We start from the raw sequence: 13,211 nt of genomic DNA, 5'->3' as shown, positions 1-13,211 counted from the left end.
TTATTTCATATTCATTGATTTATTCAGTAAGAATTTTTTTAAACAATTTAAATTTATTTACTCACTTAATCTTCACAGCAGGACTATGAAATGGTTACAATTATTACTGCCTTTTTACAGATGTGAAAACTGAGGCCCAGAGAGTTTAAGACCGATTACACCATAGCTAGTCAGTGGCAGAGCAGGGATTTGGACCCACAATTCATGCTCTTAATTGCTAGGTGCAATAACATCACATCAGCCTTCTGTCCACACCCCAATGTCAGGCAGTGACCTTTACTGCAACTTTTAAAGTACAACTTGTCTTTACCACAAAGCTCAGCTCTTACTTTCATTTCAAAGCCTTCCCAGGCCTTTATGAAAGTCCTGTACTCTCCAAACCAGTCATTTGATTTTTAAAAAAATATGATTCTGCCTTTTATTTTATTTATTTGGCTGTGTCGGGTCTTAGTTGCGGCACTTGGGCTTCTTTCTCTAGTTGTGGCATGTGGGCTCCAGAGTGCAGAGGCTCAGTAGTTGCAGCATGTGGGCTCTCTAGTTGTGGTGCTTGGGGTCCAGAGCATGCGGGCTCTAGGGCGCCGGGCTTAGTTGCCCCACGGCATGTGGGATCTTAGTTCCCCAACCAGGGATTGACCCCATGTTCCCTTCATTGGAAGGCGTATTCTTAACCATGGGACCACCAGAGAAGTCCCCATTCATTTGATTTTGATACAAACTGCCTTGCTTCCCCTTTTATTAGTTTTGTAAGTACCATATTTTGTCAGATTGAAGACAACATTGATTTCTAGGACACAGCATTATTTTATATGTCAGGAAGATAGAAGGAAATGTTGCCAATTAAACTGTGCATACTACAATTCCTTAACAATAATCATAGTAGCATCCTGTTGTTTTGAAATTTCTCGTGTCTATTTTAAGGATTTGGCAGTCTTCTGCTCTCACTTGCACTGCCCAGTATATAATTGGGATTATATATACACATAACAAAATGTAACTCATCTTCACCTTTTTTGGAGTATCTTTTCTCAGGTGCCACAACATATCTGGTTTTTGCTTTATAATAAAATATGCAATATAAAAAAATATGGAATTCTTCCAAAAACAACTACTTGCTTCATTTGTGTAAAATGTGTGCCCAGTCTCAGTGAATTTTTCTGCATACACAGATTTTTCAGTTCAGTGCTATAACACTGGGTACTATTTAAAGTTATTCCAAATGTAATTAAACTCATTTTATGTGGCACCAACCATGCACATAATTCAGCTGAAGTGATGACTATGAATAACTAAGACCAGGTCTTGAGCATGTTTGGACAATGATAGCTACATCCTGAGTTTAGCCTGGTCAACAGCAGGTGTATGACATATCTCAATTTGAAATGTTAACATAGGAAAAGATGTAATCTTAGAATTGACAAAATATATTCCTGTCTCCTAAAGTGGATCCTAGGGTCCCAGAGGGCCTGAAGTATTCCTTCCATGCTGTTTGGTACAACAGCATAGTTTCTAAAACAATACTGTGCTTGTAGAAGACATGAATATAAACAATACAGTGGGGAATAAAACTTAATAAATGTAGGGAGCAAAAGTTGTAGAATTAAAGTGAAAAAGAGGAATCATGCATCATTTTAGCAGCCAATGTTTCCCTTTATCAACGTTAGCCAAGATTTATTTTTAAGCTTGTCACATGCAATATTCTTTGTTCTTCTAAGGGAGGGGTCAGTGAATATTCATGAGGGGTCCATGTGTACCCAATATACAGTATTCTAGAACATAGTATGTTCAGTTTATCTGGGCAAAGTTGGCACTCTACTGAGTTTCTCCTGCCAACAAATAAACCTTCCTTTAATTGGATAGTCATTAATTCCAATAGATTTTTGTCTAAAATAACAGTATTTGCAAATTTCTCTAGCAAAGCTATTGCAGAAATCTCAGAGAATTTTTTTTTTTTTTTTTTTTTTTTTTGTGGTACGTGGGCCTCTCACTGTTGTGGCCTCTCCTGTTGCGGAGCACAGGTTCTGGACGCGCAGGCCCAGTGGCCATGGCTCATGGGCCCAGCCGCTCTGCGGCATGTGGGATCTTCCCGGACTGGGGCACGAACCCATGTCCCCTGCATCGGCAGGCGGACTCTCTACCACTGTGCCACCAGGGAAGCCCTCAGAGAATTTTGATTGTTACCTCTTCTCATATATTTGTAGCTGTTAAAACTTTTATTTATGGGTCGGAAGCACTGTTGCAGTTACTCTACACAGAATCATATGCCTTGAATAGATTGTATAAAGCGTGCTGAAATACTTGTGGTTGATATGAGCAACCTCAATTTGGATTGCATAATTCAGAGAATATATTAATTTGAACCTTGTCATATAGGTTGAAGTATATCCCACATGTCTGGGGAATAGGAGAGGGAGAATATTTGGAAAGACAAGTCAGAGTGTATTAAACTTCTGGGCTATGTCTTATTTAATAAGCAAATAACTCAAAGGCATTCGTTTATTACCAAAATCTAACATTTAAGTCAAATCATTTTTATCTATTAATCAAAATAGTTTCTTGAACACCAGTGGTCATTAAGAGCATTCCTGCATGTTCTTGAGGTTTTTTTTTTGGGCCGCCCCATGCAGGATCTTAGTTCCCCAGCCAGGGGTATGATATAACGAGAATCTTTCAGTCTTTGGAATCAGAGACATATCAGCTTCAGTCATGGGGTGACATAGGACAATGTACTGAACTAGTCCTGGTTCTGGTTCTTCACAAATAAGCTAATTGTGTGAACATTCCTTGGAACATGGTTGGAATGGAATAAATGTTTATTGAATTAATTTATTATTTAATGAGTAAATTAAATTTTAACTTTCTTAATTTAGATTTTTAACTCCATCTTTTTTTTGAATTAGGATGGTTTTATGTACGTGGGTTGTACTAATAATTCCAGTTCAGACTATCATCTAAATAAAAGGTTGGCAAACTTTTTCTGTAAAGGGCTCAATAGTAAATATTTTAGTCTTTGTGTGTTACATATAGTCCCTGTATAATATTCTTCTGTTTTTTTTCCATAACCCTTTAAAAATGTAAAAACCATTCCTAGCTGTTGAACTGTACAGAAAGAGGCAAGGCCAAATTTGGCCAGTGACTGCAGTTTGCTAACTCCTGATCTAAACCTTCTGCATTTAATCCATTTTATTTATGTACTTTTAATACAAATTACTAATGTGCTTACAAGATTTAGAAAGATAAAAAACCCAAGCTTAGATTTCTTGGATAAAATTTAGAGTACTCTCAATTAAAATATTAGAGAAAGTAAACTTTGCTTCAGGGATATTTCAGTAATTTTCAGAAAACTACAAAGAGAATAAGAGTAATTTTTCCTTCTGTCTGTGAAACAAATCAAAGATTTTTGTGAGCCTGTGCACATCTTAGGAAACAAGGAAGTTTGTATTTTGTTTGATTAGAAAATGTGAATTCTTCAAAGGTGCTTCTGTTAGTCTCATAGGTATACACATTGATTAAGATTTCTTATTAACATACAATCATCTCCAAATGTTTCCACTTAATTGCTTTTTATTTCAGTTAAGTACCAATGTTCTTTATTCTCACACGGAGCTTAATTAGCATGGAAGGTCACTGAGAGGTGTTAAGGCACAAACTTGCCCAGAGGAAGTAGTTGATGCCTGGCTGGTTTCTAATTATAGAGCATCCTAGAACTCCAGAGGAAGAGGGAGCTTAGAGGGGAGAATAATGAAGGAACTAAAAATGAGCATGAGCCCTCCCTGTGCACATGAAGAACAAATGACCAACTCCTATCCTTATTTTAAGGTCACAGGTGCATATCGTTATCAGTAGGACATAAAATACAATGTACAGTCGTTTATAGATTATTTAACAGCACTCACTGAACGCCGACTGTGTACAAACACAGTGGTCATTGCTTGTAAGGGGATGTTAAAGTGTTGAGTACAATGCTGTTGAGAAATATGTAGTTAAATATGTAGTGATTAAATATCACAATCACCCATGAAAGGTGAGAGTATATTATTCCTTATTATTTATTAAATAAACTTTCATTTGGGAGAGTGGATCAATTGTCCCTCCACTGTACAGAATTTCCATGTCTGTGGACAAGTGTCATTTGCATTGCTATCAGTTATCTATAATTTACAGAGTTGTAGAATAACTCACAGATAAGGAAATGCCCAAAGTCCCCATAGACTAGATAATTCAGAGGATGTGTTAGAGGACGCCTTGTTTTTCATTGAAGACGCCCAGTGATCTTTTGGTCCAATTTAAAGTCTTTCAAAATTTTCCCCTGCACCTCAAACCAATATCTATGGGAAATGCAACGTATGAAACAAGTACAGTATGGCTGCTTTGATGGAAGCAGTGGAAGAGCAGAAAGCTCCTGTCAATTTGCCTCAATCACCCACCAAAAATTCCAAAAATTTCCCCTACAATTGCTGTGATGGCTGTATGATATCTCCTTGCTTTCACAGCTAACGTTTTGTAATTTCCTGATTCTTCCCTTTGGAGGCAAAAGGCTGAGTTGTCAGAGATGAATGCATTTTGCTAGCATTTCACAGGGGTGGTTCATTAGGTCCCCATGAAACCAGGAGCATCCTTCTGGGTCAGGAGCCTAGGATCCCTTCTTTTTTTTTTTTTATTTTTTTATTTTTATTGGAGTATATAGTTGATTTACAATGTTGTGTTAGTTTCAGGTGTACAGCCAAGTGAATCAGTTATACATATACACATAACCACTCGTTTTTAGATTCTTTTCCCATATAGGTCATTACAGAGTACCAAGTAGTGTTCCCTGTGCTATACAGTACTTATTAGTATCTATTTTATATATAGTAGTGTGTATATGTCAATCCCAGTCTCCCAGTGTATCCCTTCCCCTCCCTTATTCCCTGGTAACACTAAGTTTGTTTTCCACATCTGTAACTCTATTTCTGTTTTGTAGATAAGTTCATTTGTACGCTTTTTTTAGATTCCACATATAAGCAATACCATATGATATTTGTCTTTCTCTGTCTGACTTACTTCACTCAGTATGACAATCTCTAGGTCCATCCATGTTGCTGCAAATGGCATTGTTTTGTCTTTTTTATGGCTGAGTAATATTCCATTGTATATACGTACCATATCTTCTTTATCCATTCCTCTGTTGATGGACATTTAGGTTGCTTCCATATCCTGGCTATTGTAAATAGTGCTGCAATGAACATTGGGGTGCATGTATCTTTTCGAATTATGGTTTCCTCTGGATATATGCCCAGGAGTGGGATTGCTGGATCATATGGTAGCTCTATTTTTAGTTTTTTAAGGAATCGCCATACTGTTCTCCATAGCTCCTCTACCAATTTACATTCCTACCAACGGTGTAGGAGGGTTCCCTTTTCTTTGCACCTCTGGGATTCCTTCTGATGAATCCTCAGAGACACTCTTAGGCTTGTAAGATTGAAATATGCAGAAATTATTACACCCAGTACAAAGTCTTCTCTGAAAGCTGTGTCTGTTAAACCCCAGGATTATTTTTTCAATGAGAACATGGAAGATCTTCCTTCCACTCAAGGGGCCTTTGACCATAAGACATTCATAACATTATTAGATGATTTGTGGATATTCAATGCATAATTCATTAGCAGAATTCCCAAGTACGGGCAAAGGAAGGGGCTGATTTGACAGGGTTTAATTAGACTGGAATAATCCATAGTGAGTCATCACTAATTTGTAGGTAACTCTGTGAGATCAAGACTAGGTTTAGTGTTGATATAAACTTAAATTAGCATATGCATTATTTTCTCTACGGTCATCATTATTGGGAATATTTTCTACTGAGAGGTGTATGTAGATAAAGGTTATGAAATTAGTTGGTATTTTCTTTCACCATTTCAGCAGTACGTCAATGTTGTTTTAAATATCCCCAGGAAGAAACTTCCCTGTTGATTGATTTGGGGGTGTGGCAGGGGTTAAACAATTTATAGCCATGACAGGTCTCCTCCAAATTTCCTGCAGCTTGCAGCTCTCTTCAGACCACTTTTCTTTTTCATCAACCAAACCACCTTTCTTCTTTATTGATTTTACCTGTTTTATTACATACTTAAATTTCATAAAATGTTTATGGAGCAAGTAACATAACAATAGTTGACATTTTTTATGAGAAAAGAAAAATCAACTGTGTCAATTCAACAACATATCACTTATTTCCTTCTTTTTTTCTTATTCTTTTCCTTGTCAGTAAGCCCACCTATTTTGAAGATGCAATCATGGTGTAGATGTAACTCTATTGTGATTTTTTTGTTATAAAATATCATAAACATTTTCCAGGTTGCTATGTAATATTTATCTTTGTTCTTATTTTTATTTACATGAATGATTTTTATTATAGCAGAAACATTGTAAACTTGAAAAAAAAATCCAGCAAAGTACAAAGGAGGAATTAAAAATCATCTGAAATTCCACCAGCTAGAGATAATAATTACTACTTTGACAAAAATTCTTTCATTCATCTTTTTACACATACACACACACATATAATTTACATAAATGAATTCACATATACATGCAGATATACAAACAACTCCTTATTCTCAATAATATGTTCTGGACCTTTTTTTCCCATGTAAATGAATGGAGATATGCATCATCATTTTAGGTGCCTAAAAAATACTGCATTGTAGGTTTTTACCACCAACTTTTAACCATCCTTCTCTTGCTGTACAGATGGAATAGTTCCAGACTTCTGCCAGTCTAAACAAGGCTTCTGCACACTTCTGGGATCACCTCCTTGCCATAAATTTCAAGTACTATAATTATTACATCAAGTGGAATGCTCTTTTAAACTTTAAAATGTATTTTAAAAACTGTTCTTTTCAAAGTTTTAACATCTTACACTCCTATCACCAGTGTGACTATCTTTTTCACTGCATCCTGCCCCCATCCTGAATTTTAGTGATTTGTTATTAAACAAATCACTGTGTTATGGGGGAAGCTGGGAATAGTATCTCAGTATTTTACAATTTGCATTTCCATGATTGCCTGGGAGTTTGAATATCTTTATATATATATATATATATATATATATATTTGTTTTCTTTTGTTTATCTTCTTTTATGACTTGGCTATTCATATCCTTTGTCCAAATCTACTGAAGTGAAAGTTTTCTTTTATCCTTTTTTCCTTTTATTTTTCTTACAAAATATGTAAACTTTCTCATATGTATCAAAAAGTTTCTTCATTTTTACTCATCATGATTTAATTTTTTTATACTAAAACATATTATGGTTTATGGAGGGGTTTTTTTTGGGGGGTTGTTATTTTTGCTGAAGTTGTTCATGTATTTTAAATTTACACAAATTTATCAGTGTTTTTCTTTACTGTTTTTAGTGTTTGCGTCACAGGTAGAAAAACCTCCCACTAAATTATAAAAATATTATCTCATTCAGTCTTCTAATAACTCTGGTGTTTTTTATTTTTAATATTCAAATTGAGATATCTAGTACTTGTTTTGGTATACAGAAGAATGTGAAAATCCAAAAATTTTCATCCAAAGCCTAGCCATTTTGTCTACCTCCATAGAACACTGGAAAAATAAAGACAGGTGGACAGACAGGTATTATTTGGACTGAAAAGTATAAATAAATTGTAGATGATGTCAGATTTGAATAGAATATGCCAGAGGAAATTGGGGACCAAAATCATTACTCAGATTGTGGGCATAATTTTACTTGGTAGTGGGGACTCTATTAGTATATAATATTTATTTATTTATTTTTATATAGCTTCCCTATCAATACATGTTAAATACATGCTGAAGGAGAAGCTAGACAGCAATTTAACAGGGTTATTTTCTAGAGGGTTAGTGCATCAAACAGAAGATTGGATTAGGTAACCACTAAGGTATTTTCCAACTCTAAACTTCTAGGATTCTAATTTTTTAACTGGACCAATTTACTTCATAAAGAGGTCAAAAAGATGTTCTGCTGTTTCTGTTGGCATAGAATTCAAGATTATCCAGAATAAAACTCTTTCTGCCAACTGTTTTTTTTTTTTTTACTTAAAAATTAACTGCTTCATTGAGGTTTAATTTGCATACAGTAAATGCGCATATTTAAATGTACACTTTTTGTTTGCCGTATGTATACACCTGTGAAACTGTAACCACAGTGAAGATGGTAAACATATACATCACCTCAACAGTGTTCTTATGCCCCTTTGTAATCCCCACCCCTGTCCTACCTTCTCCACTCCCTAGGTAGTCTGTTTCTGGCTCTATAGATTATTTGTATTTTCTAGAGTTTTATGTAAGTGGAATCATGGAGTACATACTCTTTTCTTCTATATTGCTATGGCTTTTTCCCTCCAGATTCACCCATATTGCAATATACAACAATAGTTCTTTTTATTGATGAGGCATGTTCAGTTGTATGACTACATCACAATTTGAACATACATTTACCCCTTGATGGACATTTGGGTTGTTCAAGATTTTGGGCGATTACAAATAAGACTGCTATGAACATTCATATACAAGTCTTTGTATAGACAAAGGCTTTCATTTTTCTTGGGTCCATATTTACAAGTGGAATTGCAATGCTGTATGGCAGATGTATGTTGAACTCTTTAAGAAACTTCCAGATTATATGAGAATTCCAGTTGTTCCACGTCTTCAGTACCTGGTTTGATCAGGGCTTTTGATATTAGCCACTGTAGTGGTATGTAATGGTGCCTCCTTATTGTTGTAATTTTCATTTCCCTAATGACTAATGATACTGAGCATCTTTTCAGGTGTTTATTTGCCACCTATATCTATAGCTTCCTTAGGGGGGGAAGCTGAAATCATTGATTTGAGAACTTTATTTTCTTTACTGCTTTAAACTTCCTTTAAGTGATTTAATGGCATCTCCCAAATTTCGATATGCTGTAGTTTCATTGTTATTCAGTTCAAAATTATTTATTATTATATTAGGTGTGTGTGCTTATGAGTAAAGGAATAGTTCAAGAGATCAAATTTAGAAATCATAAAATGTTAATGAAATTAATGAAATATAGAGCATGTTTTCTATGGAATACGACTACTTCTGCAATATAGAGAAGCAACCAACCACAGACAGAAGGATTCGGATTTAAGTGGGTAAAATATAAGTTTATAAGTTTCATAGAGGATTGTGCTAAGTGAAGCATGAATTCCATCTTCATTCAAAATATATGAACTGTGAGGCTGATGAGAAAGGATTGGCCTTGTGGGTAGGACTCTAAGGAATTGGAAATGTTAACAGACAATAAGTTAGTAGAATGCCTAGGGCAATTACAATTAACTAGAAAACAGGGCATAGATAGGCTTCATTGAGGATGGGACCAAGGGATTATAAAATCATAAAGGCACACTGTGTTAGTGGACCCAGCTGCTAGATGGCTCTATCAGGGGCAAGCCTTCTGAGAAAAATAGAGAAAGTGCCTCCATCTCAGAGTCGAAGACTCTGGTTAGCACTGCAGGGAGACAGGAGTGAACACAGGTAATTAGAAATGAGACCTTTTGTTCACACTAAATTTTCATTTATTCTCACATCCATTCTCTTTCATTGGTCTGTCTGCCTATTCCTGCACTCTCTCAATTGTTGTAACTTGTATATTTTAATATCTATCATATCAGAAGTTTGCTCTTTATCTTTCTTTTTCAGAATGTTCCTAATTATTATATCTGCGTTTATGAATCAGTTTATCAAGTATTCCATCCTCTTTAAAAAATCTGTTACTACCATTTGCCAACCTAAGTTTTAGTCATAAATGGGTAGATTAAACTATGGTCGCAAACCACCTCCAAAGCTCAGCGGGTTAACACAACAAAAGTTTACCTCTTACTCAGAGTGTATATACCACATGAGTTAGTGTGAGTGGGGCAGGGCAAGGGATTTGCTCTGCAGAGTTTCTCAGGTACTCAGGCCAACAGAAGGGCCAACAATTTATAGCTACACTTTATAGCTATAGAACACGTGGTTTCCTCAGCTCTGCAGTCACCAGAGCAGGGGGAAAGCAGCTGGAGAACTGTGCATGGGTTAAAGAGGTACATGTTTCCTCCTCTCACAACTCATTGTCTAGAATGGCACTTCGACAGAACTTTCCACTATAATGGAAATGTTCTATAATCTGCACTGTCCAATACAGTAGCCATTTCCCATTTGCAGCTCATGAAATGTGAGCACTTGAAATGTGGCTAATATGACTGAGGAATTAAATTTTAAGTTTTGGGAAAATGATTAACTTAATTTTCAGTTAAGCCACATGTGGCTAGTAGCTATGATATGGGGTAGCACAGGTCTAAATGAGTCACCTAGTCCTGCGTAAATGCAGGGGAACTGGGTGTCTGAGGGAGTAAATGAAATATTCTGTGCACACAACTGTCTCTGACTTCTTTCCCCAAACAACCCCCGCCCCCGCAACACACATACACTCCCATTGGGAATTTCATTGTGCTTGCAGCAAAATCATATTTTAATCCTTTCAATATAGAGTATTTCTTTTCAAGAGCAAGGTAAAACTTTCCATTTATTCTGGCATTCTTTTATTTCTAAGCCATGTTTCTTTCTCTTTTTTTTTTTTTGGCTAATTCTTATTTGTTTATTTATTATTCTTTTTTTTTTTTTTTTTTTTTTTTGCGATACGCGGGCCTCTCACTGTTGTGGCCTCTCCCATTGCTGAGCACAGGCTCCGGATGCGCAGACTCAGAGGCCATGGCTCTCGGGCCCAGCCGCTCCACGGCACGTGGGATCTTCCCGGACTGGGGCACGAACCCGTGTCCCCTGCATTGGCAGGCGGACTCTCAACCACTGCGCCACCAGGGAAGCCCACATTCTTTTTTATATTCTCTTCCATTATGGCATATCACAGGATATTGAGTATAGTTTCTTGTGCTCTACAGTAGGACCTTGTTGTTTATCCATTCTATATATACTAGTTTGCATCTGCTAACCCAACTTCCACTCCACCCATCCCCCACCCCCTCTTGGCAACCACAAGTCTGTTTTCTATGTCTGTGAGTCTGTTTCTGTTTGGTAGATAAGTTCATTGGTGTCATATTTTAGATTGCATACATAAGTGATATCATATGTTATTTGTCTTTCTCTGTCTGACTTACTTCATTTAGTATGATAATCTCTAGGTCCACCCATGTTGCTACAAATGGCATTATTTCATTCTTTTTTATGGCTGAGTAATATTCCATTATATATATATGTACCACATCTTCTTTATCCACTCATCTATCAAGGCATGTTTGTTTCCTTGTCTTTCTAAGCCATGTTTCTTGATTTTTCTTCATATAAACCCTATATATTTCTTTAAGAGCTGAATTTTGAGCTAGATAGACCAGTGTTGGAATTTTAGCTCTGCGACTCATCTTAAACTAATGTAACCTCTACTTACCTTATAATAGTTATGTACATTTTTCAAGTATCAGTTATCACTATCATCATCAGTTGTGGTTGCCATCTTAATATCTCTTTCACCCTACCCCAATGAGAATGAGCAGGTTTGGTTGGGATTGCTCCCACCTCCAACTCCAAAGGTGGATAATTCCACCCCATTGCTATAATGACAGGTTCAGGATGGCCACATAATCCAGGCCAAAGCCAATTAATGTATGGAATGCCCTTAGTCATAATGACTTGTTGATAGGTTTATGACCTAAGGTGAGTGAATTAAAAAGAAGCCCAGGATTTTTGTTTAGTGGTTGGAGGAAAGATGATCTTTCCTATAGGACATAAAAGAAAACAGAAGACCAGCAGATAGAAACAAGATATTTGTTAACACTGTGTCACAATATTGAACATCCTCTGAAGCCTGCTTTACCTCTGGACATTTTGGATAAATGAGTCAACAAATTCATTTTATTGTTTAAAGTTTTTTTTTTCTTTCACCTACTATTAAATAAATTCTGATTGAAATAATGATCATTCCTCTCATAATTCCTTAAATATACTAACTGGGTATTCAATACATTGGGAAATTATATATAATGATTCTATAATCTCTTTGTAATTAGTCATCTTATTAAATTCTTACTGCTTGTATTACTTTTCTGGATGCTTCTTTTGGGGTTTTCTAGGCATACAGTAATGTAATTGGAAAATAACACAATACTTGTGTTCTCATTTCCAAAATTAAATATTTTCTTTTTCTTAACTAATTGCATTGGCTAGCAGTTCCAGAAAAATGTGAAATAACAAATGGTAGTAAACATTATTGCCTTATTTTTGCTTTCATTTAGCTTTTTTTGAGGTGTATCAGCTTAAATATTCTTATCTTCCTATTTTGTTAGAATTTATAATAGCAAGGCCAGCAAAAATATAATTTCTTCAAAGATGGCTAATCAGAAGATAATAACAAAGAAACAAAACTTCCTACAGCTGAAAGACAGCAGAGTGAGATATAAAGAGAACTGAAAAGAGGGGAAGAAATAGAGAAAATAGTTGCATTGCAAAACTTCTTAAAAATGAATTAGAAGCAATAAAGGATTATTAAAAGATAATCTGAGACATACTGAAAATTTTACGAGTTCATCTGAGCATTTATCAATGTGAATTGGGCAGTGCTAAACTGGAAATGGTTAGGAGCACTCTACTGACAGGAGATCCAGGAGAGACTTTCATAGAGAAAAGGCGGAAGCAAAGCAAAGAAATTATTGATTAGCCATTGTTTAAAGCCTGTTTGTGATTAGTTGTCCTTAGGTTTCAATTTTGTAACTTTGAGGCCTTTACAAACCTAGATTTTGGTTTGCTTATGTAGGCTGCCATGGCATTAAAGCCATCTCCATCTAATGACCTCCTTATTTTAAATTAAATTAAAATTAATTTAACAGGATCTACATGGCAGAAATGTAAATCAGCAAAGTGGGAACATGGTTAAGAAAATCTGAAAGAAAAGCAGGAAGAAGACAAAGAAATGTAAGAAATTTCAGAGGAAATTATAGATAATAACAAACAAAATGCAGAAATCTAACATATGTATATTTGACATGTCTGAAAAACAAAATAAGGACCAATTATGGACCAAAAATAATCTCAAAAATATAAGGGAAAAAGTGTTGCTTTTGTGATGCGAGAATGACTCTTCAGATAAAAATGCTTACAAGACATAAGAAATAAGGATATCTAATTATGCAAAAAAATAAAACCTGTGGAATGGGATGTTGAAGTTTTATTGAAAAGAAAAAA

This window comes from Delphinapterus leucas, chromosome 6 (assembly GCF_059928025.1).
Source record: "Delphinapterus leucas isolate spDelLeu-1000000601 "Yukka" chromosome 6, BTC_Dleu_Yukka2, whole genome shotgun sequence".
Lineage (NCBI taxonomy): Eukaryota > Metazoa > Chordata > Mammalia > Artiodactyla > Monodontidae > Delphinapterus > Delphinapterus leucas.
This window is presented reverse-complemented; position numbering follows the sequence as displayed.